Here is a 17,954-nt window from a genome sequence, read left to right on the forward strand (position 1 = left end):
TCCATAATATTGGGAGGATATGTTGTAAAGAGAATAACCACGTGAATTCCCTCGGTTTAAATGGACCGAAGATCCATGCAATTTATTTATAAAAGTTATAAGATTAATGATATGATGGCATGATGACATGATGCAAAGCACATGATGCAAATATGAATGCAACAGACAAAACAAATCACCCAACAAAACTCGGAAAACATGGAAGGCATCTGAAGCATCGGTCTTGGGGCGTTACACCGGGCCCTCTCGGTAATGCACATCACTATAAGCCTTGCAAGCATTGTGACTAATGAGTTAGTTGCGGGATGATGCATTACGGAACGAGTAAAGAGACTTGCCGGTAACGAGATTGAACTAGCTATGAGGATACCGACGATCGAATCTTGGGCAAGTAACATACCGATGACAAAGGGAAAAACGTATGTTGTTATGCAGTTTGACCGATAAAGATCTACGTAGAATATGTAGGAACCAATATGAGCATCCAGGTTCCGCTATTATTTATTGACTGGAGATGAGTCTCGGTCATGTGCACATAGTTCTCGAACCCGTAGGGTCCTCACGCTTAATGTTCTGTGACAATTTGTATTATGAGTTGTGTGATTTGATGACCGAAGTTTGTTCGGAGTCCCGGATGGGATCGGGGACATGATGAGGAGTCTCGAAATGGTTGAGACGTAAAGATTGATATATTGTAAGGCTATATTCGGACATCGGAAAGGTTCCGAGTGATTCGGGTATTTTTCGGAGTACCGGAGAGTTACGGGAATTCGTATTGGGCCTTAATGGGTCATACGGGAAAGGAGAGAAAGGCCTCAAGGGTGGCTGCGCCCCTTCCCCATGGATTGGTCCGAATTGGACTAGGGAAAGGGGGCGCCCCCTGACAAAGCTATGCACCTAGGGTAGGGTCATGGATCTCTCAAAGATACCCTCCCCAAGGACATCTCTAAAAAGAACCAGAAGCAGTCGAAGAGAGATCATCATCCACTCGACCATGAAGCTATGTTCCACTCAACAGCCTTGAAGACACTCGACCATGCGAACAACCACTCGACCACCAGAAGATGTGAAGCCACTCACTCCGCAATGGTCGGGATTTAAGTCATAGCTTTAATAATCATTTATAGCACTTTACTTCGGACGTTACCAGTAACGCTTCTCCTTTATGAACATTGAACCCTGTGTAACGGAGGGGAGCTGGGGTCCTGGCGCACTCTATATAAGCCACCCCCTCCTCTGGGACAAGGGTTCGCACCCTTTGTAATTCACACGCATATATCCAGTCGACCGCCTCCGGGCTCCAAGACGTAGGGCTGTTACTTCCTCCGAGAAGGGCCTGAACTCGTAAAACTCGCGTGTACAACTCCTCCATAGCTAGGATCTTGCCTCTACATTCCTACCCCCTATTCTACTGTCAGGCTTAGAACCACGACAGTTGGCGCCCACCGTGGGGCAGGTGTCTTAGCGACTTGTTGGAGATGTTGCAATTTTTCCGATCCCCTTCATCATGGTTCCAGGTGGAGGTTTGGCTGAGAGCCGCAAGATCCGTCTCGGCGCGCTCGTGTTTGTCACCGACGACTCTGCTTGGCTTCAGGAGGCTCCACTCAACGTCGGTGCACTCCCCGCCCGCGGGGCGACGCACTTTCGTGCGTGCGTCCGCGGCGTCCTCCTGCGGTAGTCGTCGACCCAGTATCAGTCGGCTCCAGCAGCTTTCCCCCTCCCTGCGGCCCGCCGGAGCAAACATTCCGGTCGGTCGAGGCTTCAGCGGTGGGTGAGGCATGCGGTGGCTCGCCAGTCGGCCACCCCTCAAGTTGCGGCAATCGAGCCCGACGAAACTCTCTACGGCCTGTTCGATCTGTCGACTGGCTCCGTAGAGACCGCATCCGAGTGCGACAGCAGCGACCCAGCGGCTGAAGTTCTGATGGTCAATGGACCATGCAGTCCTCCTGGCTTCGCCCATGAAGACGGAGGCGACGGGAACGGCGATCTGTCGCGCGTTCATGAAGAGTACCGCCCCAAACCCCTCTCTTCGCAGCAGAGGGAGGAACTTCGCCGCCGAAACATGGATGCACTGCATACTCCTATAGTTGGAGAAACCCCTGAGGCCCAGGCCTTGGAGCAGGCGCGCTTGGCCAACTTGGCTGAGCGCACTCGACTGGAGAACCTCCAGCGCGCACTCGACGATCGCGCTCGGTAGCATGCTCCCGAATCTAGTCAACGCCAACTTTTTCCACCTCCGACTCAGGTATACCGAACCCCGATCTAGAATCTAGCAGCTGCTGCCCGGATAGCAGATTCGATCCAACCTTCCCAGTTAGAAGCTGGCCGAGGTCTGGTGCAGATCCGAGCTTTGCTCCGGGCGGCGGGAGAACAGAATACGGTCATATCTCAGTCGCGGAAGAGGATCCATAGCAGATCCGTGGTTGCAGACACTGTTCAGTCGGCCCACAGTCCAAGATCGCCCCCGAGGCGTGAGGGACGTGGAGATCGGCGAGATCAGTACAGAAACCGTGAGCAGTATGATCACCGAGTCGATCGCGATGATCGTCGTCGAGTGCCCACGCCTCCCCTGAGGAGTAGGTCGTACGTGCCTCGGCAACATGAAGACAGACGCCTTCATAGTGTTGGGCGAGGGATTACAGTCGACCCCAGGGAGCTAGGCTTTGATGCGAGATCTATTCTCGTTCAGGGCTTGGTCGACAGAAACAGAGCTCACCGAGAGGGCCATGACAGGGATCCGCAAACCAGCAGCAGGGTACATGTCTCAGGTCCAGAGTGCTTCAGCAGAGCTATCAGGGCTGCAGTGATTCCCCCCCAACTTCAGGTTGGCGACTGGAGTCAGCAAGTTCACTGGTGAGTCCAAGCCTGACACTTGGCTTAAAGACTGCCGAGTGGATGTCCAGATTGGTGGCGGCAATGATGAAGTGGCCATGAAACACCTTCCTCTGATGTTGGAGGGCTCGGCTAGAGCATGGCTGAATCAGTTGGCACCTAGTAGTATTTATACTTGGGAAGATCTCGCCCGAGTGTTTGTCAGAACATTTGAGGGCACTTGCAAACGACCGGCAGGTTTGACAGAATTACAGTGTTGTGTTCAGAAACCGAATGAAACTTTGAGGGATTATATCCAGAGATGGATCACCCTGCACCACACGGTGGAGGATGTGTCTGATCATCAGGCAATTTGTGCCTTTAAGGAAGGTGTCAGGTATCGGGAGTTGAATCTAAAATTCGGTTGGACAGGAAATATGACTCTGACTCGGATGATGGAGATTGCCATCAAGTATGCCAATGGTGAAGAAGAAGAACGACTCCGGAGTGGCAAGCACAAAGCAGTCACCCACAAAGCCGGAGGAGGAAACTCCGGTCAGAAATAGAATCGCAAGGCCGAGCCAGCTGCTCCTGGTGAAGCCTTAGCTGTGGTTCAAGGAAAGTTCAAGGGGAAGCCCAAAGGGCCATGGAACCCCAAGAAAGTAAAAGATCAAGATGGAAATGACGTGTTGGATCTGTCGTGCCACATCCACACCAAAAAATATGAAGAGGGTAATTTCATTTACCCGAAGCACACCACTCGGCAGTGTCGACTCCTAATCCAGCAATTCCGAGAGAAACAGCCCAAGGAAAAGGAGAAGGAAGCAGACAAGGCTGAGGATGAGGAAGAGGATGATGATGGTTATCCCCATGTGAATTCCACTCTGATGATTTTTGCTGACGTTGAGAGCAAAAGTCGATTGAAAGTCATCAACAAAGAAGTGAACATGGTTGCTCCGGTGACACCCAATTATTTGAAGCGGTCGCAGACTGCCATTACATTCGACTAGTCTGATCATCCAGCGCACATAGCCACCCCTGGGAGGCAAGCGCTGGTGGTCGACCCGGTGGTCGAAGGCACTCGACTGACAAAGGTCCTGATGGATGGTGGAAGTGTCCTGAACATACTGTATGCAGAGATGTTGAAGGGAATGGGCATTCCGATGTCCAGACTCAGTGAAAGCAATATGAGTTTCCATGGAGTCATTCCAGGCAAGAAGGCTACCTCACTCGGCCAGATTGCTCTCGACGTGGTTTTCGGTGATTCCAAGAATTACCGCAAAGAAAAGTTGACATTTGAAGCTGTGGATTTCCAGAGTGCCTATCATGCCATTCTGGGCAGGCCGGCTTATGCATGTTTTATGGCTCGACCATGTTACGTGTACCTCAAATTGAAGATGCCTGGTCCCAAAGGGGTGATCGCTATCACTGGTAGTCGGAAGAAGGCAGAAGAGTGCTTCCAGAAGGGTTCAAAGATCGCCGACGCACAGATGGCTGTGGCAGAATTGCAAGAATATCAGAAAAACGCAGATCTGAGTGATTTGTTGCGAGCCAAGAAGCCAGCCACAGATTCAGCATTCCAGACATCTGGTGAAACGAAGTCGATTCACATTCACCCGACAGACCCCAATGCTGCTCCGACTCACATTTCAACCACACTCGACTCCAAATAGGAAGAAGCGCTCATCCAGTTCCTTCGTGAGAACTGGGACATCTTTGCATGGAAGCCTTCTGACATGCCGGGTGTTCCCAGGGGACTGGCTGAGCATCGTTTGCGAGTCGACCCAAAAGTGAAACCACTTAAAGAACATCTTCGACGGTCCGCCGTACAGAAGAGAAAGGCAATCGGTGAAGAGGTGGCTCGGCTTTTGGCAGCTGAGTTTATCCGAGAGATTTACCACTCCGAGTGGTTAGCCAATGTTGTCATTGTCCCAAAGAAGGACGACTCACTTCGCATGTGCATTGACTTCAAGCATATCAATCGGGCCTGCTCGAAAGATCATTTTCCTCTCCCTCGCATTAACCAGATAGTCGATTCGACTGCGGAGTGCGAGCGTTTTTCCTTTTTGGACGCCTACTCCGGGTACCACCAGATCCGTCTATACGAACCCGACGAGATAAAAACGGCTTTCATCACCCCATTTGGGTGCTTCTGTTATGTCACTATGCCATTCGGTTTGAAAAACGCTGGAGCCACATTCATGCGGATGATTCAGAAGTGTCTGCTCACTCAGATCAGTCGGAATGTGGAAGCATACATGGATGACATTGTGGTCAAGTCTCGTAAAGGTTCCGACCTACTAACTGACCTTGCTGAAACCTTTGCCAACCTCAGACGGTATGATATCAAGTTCAATCCATCAAAGTGCATGTTTGGAGTTTCGGGCAGAAAATTACTCGGTTTCCTCGTTTCCGAATGAGGGATCGATGCTAACCCAGAGAAAGTGGGTGCTATACTCCGAATGAAACACCCTGTGCGTGTGCATGATGTCCAGAAGCTTACTGGTTGCTTGGCCGTCCTAATTCAATTCATTTCTCGCCTCAGTGAAAAGGCGCTGCCTCTTTACCGACTGATGAAGAAATCAGATAAGTTCGAGTGGACTCCTACAGCTGATGCAGCATTTGCAGAGCTAAAAGCCCTGCTTTCCACCCAGTCGGTGCTTGCTGCTCCAATCAGCAAAGAGCCTTTACTGCTTTATATAGCAGCCACTGGACAAGTCATCAGTACAGTACTTAAGGTCGAGTGGGAAGAAGAGGGAAAAGCCTATAAAGTTCAGCGCCCAGTTTATTATATTTCTGAAGTCCTGACTCCGTCAAAGCAGAGATATCCGCACTATCAGAAGCTCGTCTATGGGATTTACATGACCACGAAGAAGGTTGCACACTATTTCTCTGATCACTCTGTGACAGTCGTTAGTGACGCTCCATTGTCAGAGATTCTACACAACAGAGATGCAACTGGTCGAGTGGCAAAATGGGCGATTGAACTCCTTCCCTTGGATATCAAGTTTGAGGCAAAGAAAGCTATCAAGTCCCAAGCAATAGCAGATTTCCTCATCGAGTGGATCGAACGGCAACTACCGACTCAAGTTCACTCGGAGCACTAGACCATGTTCTTTGATGGATCAAAAATGTTGAATGGTTCTGGTGCTGGGGTAGTACTGGTATCCCCCCGAGGAGACAAGCTCAGATATGTCCTCCAGATTCACTTTGATTCGTCCTACAATGAAGCAGAATATGAAGCACTCTTGTATGGGTTGCGCATGGCCATCTCGCTCGGCGTCCGTCGCCTCATGGTCTATGGCGACTCAGATTTGGTAGTCAATCAAGTGATGAATGAGTGGGACGTCAGAAGCCCAGCCATGACTGGTTACTGCAACGCGGTGAGGAAGTTGGAAAAGAAGTTTGAGGGATTAGAGCTCCATCACATACCCCGACTGAAAAATCAAGCAGCCGATGACCTGGCAAAGATAGGGTCCAAGCGAGAAGCCATTCCCAGCAATGTGTTTTTGTAACATATTCACACGCCGACAGTTCAGGAAGATCCTTTTACTGAAGAGCCCCCACAGCCTAAGAGTGCCACAGATCCGACTGAAGTCGAGGTCCCAGCAGTGGTCGACCTAATCATGGAGATTCTGGTCATCACACCCGACTGGACAGTGTCGTACGTTGCGTACATCCTCAGAAAAGAACTCCCAGAAGACGAAGAAGAGGCTCGGCAGATCGTCCATCGATCCAAGGCCTTTACTGTGATAAGAGGACAATTGTTCAGGGAAAGCGTGACTGGAGTCGGTCAGAGATGAATAATGCCAGAAGAAGGATGAATGATCCTCAACGACATCCACTCGGGGACCTGTGGCCACCATGCGTCCTCTCGGGCCATCGTGGCTAAAGCATACCGAGCCGGGTTCTATTGGCCGCGAGCAAATGAAATGGCGAAAGATATAGTCGACAGATGTGAAGGCTGCCAGTTTTACTCGGACATGTCTCACAAGCCAGCGTTAGCTCTGAAGACCATTCCTCTCATCTGGTCCTTTGCTGTTTGGGGTTTGGATATGGTTGGACCACTGAGAACTGGTAGGAGTGGCTTCACTCATGTGCTCGTGGCAGTCGACAAGTTTACCAAATGGATCGAAGCTAAACCTGTCAAGAGTCTCGAGGCCAGCACCGCCATTAGTTTTATCAGAGAATTGACATTCAGATATGGAGTTCCACACAGCATCATCACGGACAATGGGTCGAACTTTGATTCTGACGAGTTTAGAGCTTTCTGCGCTTCTCAAGGCACGCGAGTCGACTATGCTTCAGTCGCTCACCCGTAGTCGAATGGACAAGCAGAAAGAGCTAATGGCCTGATTCTCAAAGGATTAAAACCCCGACTGATGCGTGACCTCAAACATGCAGCAGGCGCTTGGGTCGATGAGCTTCCGTCAGTTTTATGGGGTTTGAGGACAACTCCCAATCGGTCGACTGGACGAACTCCTTTCTTCTTGGTCTATGGAGCCGAAGCTGTTATGTCGAGTGACCTGCTCCACAATGCGCCCCGAGTCGAGCTCTTCTCCGAAGAAGAAGCAGAGCAGGCCCGGCAAGATTCAGTCGATCTCTTAGAGGAGGAAAGAGAGATGGCCTTGATCCGGTCGACCATTTATCAGCAAGACTTGCGTCGATTCCATGCCAAAAACGTGAGGGGTCGAGCCTTTCAAGAGGGGGACCTGGTTCTTCGAGTGGATCAGCAGAAACCACACAAGCTCGCCCCGGCTTGAGAAGGTCCCTTCATCATCACCAAAGTTCTCCACAATGGAGCATACCATCTTTACAGCGTTGAGCATCAGAAGGACGAGCCACGGGCTTGGAACGCGGAGCACTCGTTCGAATAAAATGTAATAAGAAGTACCTTTCTAATATGGTCATTAAAGACAAGAGCTTTTCAGTCTTCTCTTTTGATTGTTGTTGTCCTTATGTACCTTCGAAATCCCCCAGTGGGTGGGCTTAGCTGCGAATCTGTTTCGCCTAAGTTTGAAAGAAAATCCTACCGAGTGGAGAGCAATCCTCCCACTCGGGGGCTTAGCTGCAGTCTGGAACTCGCCTAAGTTCTCCCACTCGAAGGCTTAGCTACAGTCTAGCACTCGCCTAAGTTTGAAAAAATCCTACTGAGTGGAGAGCAATCCTCCCACTCGGGGGCTTAGCTGCAGTCCGACACTCGTCTAAGTTCTCCCACTCGGGGGCTTAGCTGCAGTCCAGCACTCGCCTAAGTTTGAAAAAATCCTACCAAGTGGAGAGCAATCCTCCCACTCGGGGGCTTAGCTGCAGTCCGGCACTCACCTAAGTTCTCTCACTCGGAGGCTTAGCTGCAGTCCAGCACTCGCCTAAGTTTGAAAAAACTCCTACCGAGTGGAGAACAATCTTCCCACTCGGGGGCTTGGCTGCAGTCCGGCACTCGCCTAAGTTCTCCCACTCGGAGGCTTAGCTGCAGTCCAGCACTCGCCTAAGTTTGAAATAATCCTACCGAATGGAGAGCAATCCTCCCACTCGGGGGCTTAGCTGCAGTCCGGCACTCGCCCAAGTTCTCCCACTCAAAGGCTTAGCTGCAGTCAAGCACTCACCTAAGTTTGAAAAAATCCTACCGAGTGGAGAGTAATCCTCCCACTCGGGGGCTTAGCTGCAGTCCGGCACTCGCCTAAGTTCTCCCACTCGGAGGCTTAGCTGCAGTCCAGCACTCGCCTAAGTTTGAAAAAATCCTACCGAGTGGAGAGCAATCCTCCCACTCGGGGGCTTAGCTGCAGTCCTGCACTCTCCTAAGTTCTCCCACTCGGAGGCTTAGCCGCAGTCCAGCACTCGCCTAAGTTTGAAAGAATCCTACCAGGTGGAGAGCAATCCTCCCACTCGGGAGCTTAGCTGTAGTCCAGCACTCGCCTAAGTTTGAAAAAATCCTACCGAGTGGAGAGCAGTCCTCCCACTCGGGGGCTTAGCCCCAGTCCGTCACTCGCCTAAGTTCTCCCACCCGGAGGCTTAGCTGCAGTCCAATACTCGCATAAGTTCGAAACACACCCCTATCCGCAAGGACGACTAGGTGCAGGTCGACTGCTACCTTCTCCTTCGGAGCTACGCCACAAGTACAATGTGCGCTCCATCCCTATCCGCAAGGACGACGAGGTGCAGGTCGACTACAACCTTCTCCTTCGGAGCTACGCCACAAGTACAATGTGCGCTCCATCCCTATCCGCAAGGACGACGAGGTGCAGGTCGACTGCAACCTTCTCCTTCGGAGTTACGCCACAAGTACAATGTGCGCTCCATCCCTATCCGCAAGGACGACGAAGTGCAAGTCGACTGCAACCTTCTCCCTCGGAGCTACGGCACAAGTACAATGTGCGCTCCATCCCTATCCGCAAGGACGACGAGGTGCAGGTCGACTGCAACCTTCTCCTTTGGAGCTACGGCACAAGTACAACGTGTGCTCCGTCCCTATCCGCAAGGATGACGAAGTGCAAGTCGACTGCAACCTTCTCCCTCGGAGCTACGGCATAAGTACAATGTGCGCTCCATCCCCATCTGCAAGGACGACTAGGTGCCGGTCGACTGCAACCTTCTCCTTCGGAGCTGCGGCACAAGTACAATGTGCGCCCCATCCCTATCCGCAAGGACGACGAGGTGCAGGTCGACTGCAATGCGTGCAGGTCGACTGGAGTCACCACCTCAGATCTACATTTCAAGCGCAAAGATTATTCAGAACAAAGAACAAAGTCCACTTGAAGACAAAACACAAGCATATTCGGAAATAAACCAAATTCGGATAAATCCTGAAGTTCCAAACAGCAAATCAAAAGTATTCAAGCATCAAGCCCGAAGGAGTTTAACGGTTACAGCAATCACTCGGCATTCCGAGGCAAATTTAAGGCAGATTCAAGTCTCATAAGTTTGTTCACTCGGCAGGAGGAGGGCTAGCAGGCTCGACGAATTCGTCCAGGTCGATTCCATCCGCGATCCGAGTGGCAGCAGCGATGAAAGTCTCCATGAAGGACTGGAGGTCATGCCTTTTGGTGTTAGCGACCTTGATCGCCGCCAGCTTGTCTTCACGAGCTTCCTTACAGTGGACTCGCACCAAGGACAGTGCCACGTCAGCACCACACCGGGCGGAAGACTTCTTCCATTCTTGCACTCGGTCAGGGATCTCATTGAGTCGAGCCATCAGGGATTCCAGGTCAGTTTGAAATGTCGCCCTTGGCCAGAGCAATGAGTCGAATCGTGAGACTGCTTCCTTCAGACGCGTGAGGTAGCTTGTGACGTCGGCGACACGAGACTCCAGTCGGAGCACATTCATTGTAGTTTCGTCACAAACTGGAGAAGCGATAGGGTCCAGACCCGTCTCGACCCTCCCAGTTTCCTCATCAAAGTCTTGGCAGAATTCTGCAGTCAAAAAATTAGTGAGTCGACTGGACAAGGTTCATAAGCAAGCATCAACACAGTCGGGTTGAAAGGAGTACCTTCCAGCATCAGATAGAGCTTCTTGGCAAGAGTTCTCAGATAAGCTTCCGTGTCATTCCTCTTATGGACCGCAGACTCCAGCTTTTCATTCAGGACAATCTTGTCCTTCGGACGACTCACTTCTCGGTTGGACTCATTGAGGCAGGACTTCAGTTTGGTCACCTCCCCTTCCAGTGCTTCGGCTGAAGACAGCTTCTGGTCTGCAAGGGCAGTTTTATCTTGGGCTTCCTTCTGTGCAGCGGCGAGGACCGAGTCCTTCTTCTCTAGAGCCAATTTCATTTTCTCTGCAAAAGAAGCAATCGGATCAGACAAGAGCTCAAAGAAATGTTTTAAAAAGATAGCCGACACGCAGTTACCTTTCATACCAGCAGCCTCGTCTTGAGCTTTCTTCAGATTCTGCTGGGCCAACTCCAAGTCGAGGTTGAGTTGCCTCTGCTTCTCCTCAAGTTCAGCAAACTTGGAAATGAGAGTACAAGACTTCTGCAGGAGGCAAAAGATGTGTTAGTTGACAAGATTAAAGGTTGTTCACTTCCGAGTGGATAAAACTTAAAGAAGTTCGCTTAGACCCCAGCCGACTGCTGATGACCCACAAGTATAGGGGATCTATCGTAGTCCTTTCGATAAGTAAGAGTGTCGAACCCAATGAGGAGCAGAAGGAAATGATAAGCGGTTTTCAGCAAGGTATTCTCTGCAAGTACTGAAATAAGTGGTAACAGATAGTTTTGTGATAAGATAAATTGTAACGAGCAACAAGTAACAAAAGTAAATAAAGTGCAGCAAGGTGGCCCAATCCTTTTTGTAGCAAAGGACAAGCCGGAACAAACTCTTATAATAGGAAAAGCGCCCCCGAGGACACATGGGAATATCGTCAAGCTAGTTTTCATCATGTTCATATGATTCGTGTTCGATACTTTGATAATTTGATATGTGGGTGGACCGATGCTTGGGTGCTGTTCTTACTTGAACAAGCATCCCACTTATGATTAACCTCTATTGCAAGCATCCGCAACTACAACAAAAGTATTAAGGTAAACCTAACCATAGCATGAAACATATGGATCCAAATCAGCCCCTTACGGAGCAACGCATAAACTAGGGTTTAAGCTTCTGTCACTCTAGCAACCCATCATCTACTTATTACTTCCCAATGCCTTCCTCTAGGCCCAAATAATGGTGAAGTGTTATGTAATCGACGTTCACATAACACCACTAGAGGCTAGACAACATACATCTTATCAAAATATCAAACGAATACCAAATTCACATGACTACTAATAGCAAGACTTCTCCCTTGTCCTCAGGAACAAACATAATTACTCACTAAGCATATTCATGTTCATAATCAGAGGGGTAATAATATGCATATAGGATCTGAACATATGATCTTCCACCAAATAAACCAACTAGCATCAACTACAAAGAGTAATCAACACTACTAGCAACCTACTAGCACTAATCCCAGACTTTGAGACAAGAATTGGATAGAAGAGATGAACTAGGGTTTGGAGATGAGATGGTGCTGGTGAAGATGTTGATGGAGATTGCCCTGTCCCGATGAGAGGATCGTTGGTGATGACGATGGTGATGATTTCCCCCTCCCGGAGGGAGGTATCCCCAGCAGAACAGCTCTACCGGAGCTCTAGATTGGATCCGCAAAGGTTCCGCCTCGTGGCGGCGGAGTCTCGTCCCGCAAAGTTCATTTTTCTTTTTTTCACATTGAAAGACTTCATATAGGAGAAGATGGGCGTCGGAGAGCCACCAGGGGGGCCACGAGGTAGGGGGCGCGCCCTAGGGGGGGCGCCCCCCACCCTCGTGAGCAGGGTGTGGGCCCCCTGGCCTTCATCTTTGGTGAGGATTTTTATTTATTTATTTTAAGATGTTTCGTGGAGTTTCAGGACTTTTGGAGTTGCGCAGAATAGGTCCTAATATTTGCTCCTTTTCCAGCCCAGAATTCCAGCTGCCGGCATTCTCCCTCTTCATGTAAACCTTGTAAAATAAGAGAGAATAGCCATAAGTATTGTGACATAAAGTGAAATAACAGCCCATAATGCAATAAATATCGATATAGAAGCATGATGCAAAATGGACGTATCAACTCCCCCAAGCTTAGACCTCGCTTGTCCTCAAGCGAAAAGCGATAACCATAAATATGTCCTCATGTTTAGAGGTAGAGGCGTCGATAAAAATAAAATACGGACATGAAGGCATCATGATTATTCTAATAACAGCAACATATATAGATTTTGTCATATGACTACTTATGTTCAAGTGATGATCTATTCACAATGCAAAAGTATAAATCATAAACCTTATTGGGCTCCGACAAACCATAATCTCAGTCATTGAAGCAATTGCAATTTATCATAACATCAGAAAGAGTCTATGCCAGAGCTAAAAAGCAAGTCCACATACTCAACTATCATTTAGTCCTCCATAATTGCTAACACTCACGCAATACTTGTGGTTACGGAGTTTTAATCAGACACAGGGAAAGATAGGGGCTTATAGTTTTGCCCCACAACCTTTTACCTCAAGGGTAATGTCAACAATAATGGTTCATGCTCCCCTACATCCAATTAGATATATATATATATATATATCATGTTCTTTCCAACATGCTGAGCTTGCCAAAGGATAAAATGAAAAAGAAAAGGTGAAGATCACCATGACTCTTGCATAAGGTAGAATATAATGATAAAGGATAGGCCCTTCGCAGAGGAAAGCAGAGGTTGCCATGCGCTTTTATGGTTGGATGCATAAAATCTCAATGCGAAAGAACGTCACTTTATATTGCCCCTTGTGATATGAACCTTTATTATGCAGTCAGTCGCTTTTATTACTTCCACATCACAAGATTGTATAAAGCTTATTTCTCCCACACCAATCAATCATACATATTTAGAGCAATTTTTATTGCTTTGCACCGATGACAACTTACTTGAAGGATCTTACTCAATCCATAGGTAGATATGGTGGACTCTCATGGCAAAACTGGTTTAAGGGTGTTTGGAAGCACACGTATTATTTCTACTTGGTGCTGAGAATTTGGCTAGCATGAGGGGGAAAGGCAAGCTCAACAAGTTAGACGATCCATAACAACATACTTTATCTCAGATATAAGAAAGACATAACTCATTACGTTGTCTTCCTTGTCCAACATCAACTCTTTAGCATGTCATATTTTAATGAGTGCTCCCAATCATAAAAGATGTCAATGATAATATATCTATATGTGAAAACCTCTCTTTCCTTATTACTTACTATTAATTGCAACAATGACCAAAGCTATGCCTGCCAACTCCCAACAACTTTTAATTGTCATACTCTTTTTATGTGAAGTCATTACTCTCAATAAGATCAATATGAACTTTTTGTTTCTTTTTGTTCTTTTCTTCTTTTCTTTTATTCACCCAAGATCATGGCAAAATAATCAAGCCCTTGACTCAACACTAATCTTTATTATATATAGCTCACGGACTCGATTACAAAGAGAGATCATAAAGCAAAACTCAAAACTAGATCATGCCATAAAATTTATTCTACTAGATCAAGATACTACTAATAGGATCGAACTAAGAAAAACGATAAAGATAGGAGTTGTGATGGTGATACGATACCAGGGCACCTCCCCCAAGCTTGGTAGTTGCCAAGGGGAGTGCCCATACCCATGTGATTATATCTCCTTTGTCGGTGAAGAAGGTGGTGGTGACGGATAATCGCACATCGAGCGTAAGAGATCCTCCAGCTTGCGAATAATGCCCTTGAGTGCGACAATATGCTCCTTCAACAAAATATTTTCTTGTGTGAGATACTTGTTTTGTATACGAGCTAACTCAATCATCTTGAAAGCTTCGATCTCGGTTGGGGTAAGAAGGTTATGATCAAGTTGAAGGATGCCTTTTGCTGCCGGAGCTTGATCCTTTGTGACCTTCTTAATCCTTTCATCCTTGTTGACCCTCGTGGGTTCTTCCCTCTTCAGATCGATCTTCATTAGCCAAGCATCATTGTCACCATTGTTGGAGGAGGGAGACGACATGATGCCTAGCCTGGAAAACCCTGACAGAAAATAGCTCGAAACAAGAACAGAGGAGGTTTGCATGATACGGGAGTCAAAACCTTCGGGAGGTTATATAATGTTTTTTTACCGACCAAAAATACGTAACGTGCAAGAAAACGGAGTCCTGAAGGCACAAGAGGTGCTCACGAGGTAGGGGGGCGCGCCCACCACCCTCGTGGGGCCCTCGTGTCCTTCCCGGACTGTTACTTATTTTTCAATTTTTCTAAATATTCCAAAACGGAGAAATATTACCTTAAAAATTGTTTTGGAGTCGGTTTACTTACCGTACCACATACCTATTCCTTTTCGGAGTCTGAAACATTCCGGAAAGTGTCCCTTATGTACTCCTCCGGGGTTACGGTTTCAATAATATTGGTTTCAACATTTATGGGATTACCTGAGATATAATGTTTAATTCTTTGACCGTTTACCACCTTCGGATTTGTGCCCTCGAAGTTGTTGATTTTTATGGTACCAGAACGATAGACCTCCTCGATAACATAGGGGCCTTCCCATTTAGAGAGAAGTTTTCCTGCAAAAAAACTTAAACGAGAGTTGTATAGCAATACATAATCACCTACATTAAACTCACGCTTTTGTATCCTTTTGTCATACCATCTTTTAACTTTTTCTTTAAACAACTTGGCATTTTCATAAGCCTGGGTTCTCCATTCATCAAGTGAGCTAATATCAAATAACCTCTTCTCACCGGCAAGTTTGAAATCATAGTTAAGCTCTTTAATAGCCCAATATGCCTTATGTTCTAGTTCGAGAGGTAAGTGACATGCTTTTCCATAAACCATTTTATACGGAGACATACCCATGGGATTTTTGGATGCAGTTCTATATGCCCATAATGTAGGGGAACGTTGTAGAAAACAAAAAATTTCCTACGGTTTCACCAAGATCCATCTATGAGTTCATCTAGCAACGAGTGACCGGATTGCATCTACATACCTTTGTAGATCACGCGCGGAAGCGTTCAAAGAACGGGGATGAGGAAGTCGTACTCGACGTGATCCAAATCACCGGAGATCCTAGCGCCGAACGGACGGCACCTCCGTGTTCAACACACGTACAGTCAGCGTGACGTCTCCTCCTTCTTGATCCAGCAAGGGGGAAGGAGAGGTTGATGAAGATCCAGCAGCACGACGGCGTGGTGGTGGATGCAGCAGTCACCGCAGCAGGGCTTCGCCGTTCTTCTATGAGAGGGAGAGGTGTAGCAGGGGAGAGGGAGGCGCCAAGAGTCAAGGGTGCGGCTGCCCCTCCCTCCCCTCCCTTTATATAGGCTCCCCAAGGGGGGCGCTGGCCCTAGTAGATGGGATCTCCTAGGGGGGGCGGGGGGGGCGGCGGCCAAGGGTGGAGGCCCCCAAGGCAAGTGGGGCGCCCCCCCCCACCCTAGGGTTTCCAACCCTAGGCGCAGGGGTGGGCCAAGGGGGGCGCACCAGCCCACTATGGGCTGGTTCCCCTCCCCACTTTCAGCCCATGGGGCCCTCCGGGATGGGTGGCCCCACCCGGTGGACCCCCGGGACCCTTCCGGTGGTCCCGGTACAATACCGGTGACCCCGAAACTCTCCCGATGGCCGAAACTGCACTTCCTATATATAATTCTTCACCTCCGGACCATTCCGGAACTCCTCGTGACGTCCGGGATCTCATCCGGGACTCCGAACAACTTTCGGGTTACTGCATATTCATATCTCTACAACCCTAGCGTCACCGAACCTTAAGTGTGTAGACCCTACGGGTTCGGGAGACATGTAGACATGACCGAGACTGACTCTCCGGTCAATAACCAACAGCGGGATCTGGATACCCATGTTGGCTCCCACATGCTCCTCAGATGATCTCATCGGATGAACCACGATGTCGAGGATTCAAGTCAACCCGTATACAATTCCCTTTGTCAATCGGTACAGTTACTTGCCCGAGATTCGATCGTCGGTATCCCAATACCTCGTTCAATCTCGTTACCGGCAAGTCACTTTACTCGTACCGTAATGCATGATCCCGTGACCAGAACACTTGGTCACTTTGAGCTCATTATGATGATGCATTACCGAGTGGGCCCAGACCTCTCCGTCATACGGAGTGACAAATCCCAGTCTCGAATCCGTGCAACCCAACAGACACTTTCGGAGATACCCGTAGTATACCTTTATAGTCACCCAGTTACGTTGTGACGTTTGGCACACCCAAAGCACTCCTACGGTATCCGGGAGTTGCACAATCTCATGGTCTAAGGAAATGATACTTGACATTGAAAAGCTTAGCAAACGAACTACACGATCTTTGTGCTATGCTTAGGATTGGGTCTTGTCCATCACATCATTCTCCTAATGATGTGATCCAGTTATCAATGACATCCAATGTCCATATCAGGAAACCATGACTATCTGTTGATCAACGAGCTAGTCAACTAGAGGCTTACTAGGGACATGTTGGTGTCTATGTATTCACACATGTATTACGATTTCCGGATAACACAATTATAGCATGAATAAAGACAATTATCATGAACAAGGAAATATAATAATAATCCTTTTATTATTGCCTCTAGGGCATATTTCCAACAGATTTCCAACAGTCTCCCACTTGCACTAGAGTCAATAATCTAGTTACATTGTGATGAATCGAACACCCATGGAATTCTGGTGTTGATCATGTTTTGCTCTAGGGAGAGGTTTAGTCAACGGATCTGCTACATTCAGGTCCGTATGTACTTTACAAATATCTATGTCTCCATCTTGAACATTTTCACGAATGGAGTTGAAGCGACGCTTGATGTGCCTAGTCTTCTTGTGAAAGCTGGGCTCCTTGGCAAGTGCAATAGCCCCAGTGTTGTCACAGAAGAGTTTGATCGGCCCCGACGCATTGGGTATGACTCCTAGGTCGGTGATGAACTCTTTCACCCAAATTGCTTCATGCACTGCCTCCGAGGCTGCCATGTACTCCGCTTCACATGTAGATCCCGCCACGACGCTCTGCTTGCAGCTGCACCAGCTTACTGCTCCACCATTCAACATATACACGTATACGGTTTGTGACTTAGAGTCATCCAGATCTGTGTCAAAGCTAGCGTCGACGTAACCCTTTACGATGAGCTCTTCGTCACCTCCATAAACGAGAAACATGTCATTAGTCCTTTTCAGGTACTTCAAGATATTCTTGACCGCTGTCCAGTGTTCCTTGCCGGGATTACTTTGGTACCTTCCTATCAAACTTACGGCAAGGTTTACATCAGGTCTGGTACACAGCATGGCATACATAATAGACCCTATGGCTGAGGCATAGGGGATGACACTCATCACTTCTATATCTTCTGCCGTGGTCGGACATTGAGCTGAGCTCAATTTCACACCTTGCAACACAGGCAAGAACCCCTTCTTAGACTGATCCATATTGAACTTTTTCAATATCTTATCAAGGTATGTGCTTTGTGAAAGACCTATGAGGCGTCTTGATCTATCTCTATAGATCTTGATGCCTAATATATAAGCAGCTTCTCCAAGGTCCTTCATTGAAAAACTCTTATTCAAGTAGGCCTTAATGCTGTCCAAAAGTTCTATATCATTTCCCATCAAAAGTATGTCATCTACAT

Source organism: Triticum urartu, chromosome 3 (assembly GCF_003073215.2).
Source record: "Triticum urartu cultivar G1812 chromosome 3, Tu2.1, whole genome shotgun sequence".
Classification (NCBI taxonomy): Eukaryota; Viridiplantae; Streptophyta; class Magnoliopsida; order Poales; family Poaceae; genus Triticum; species Triticum urartu.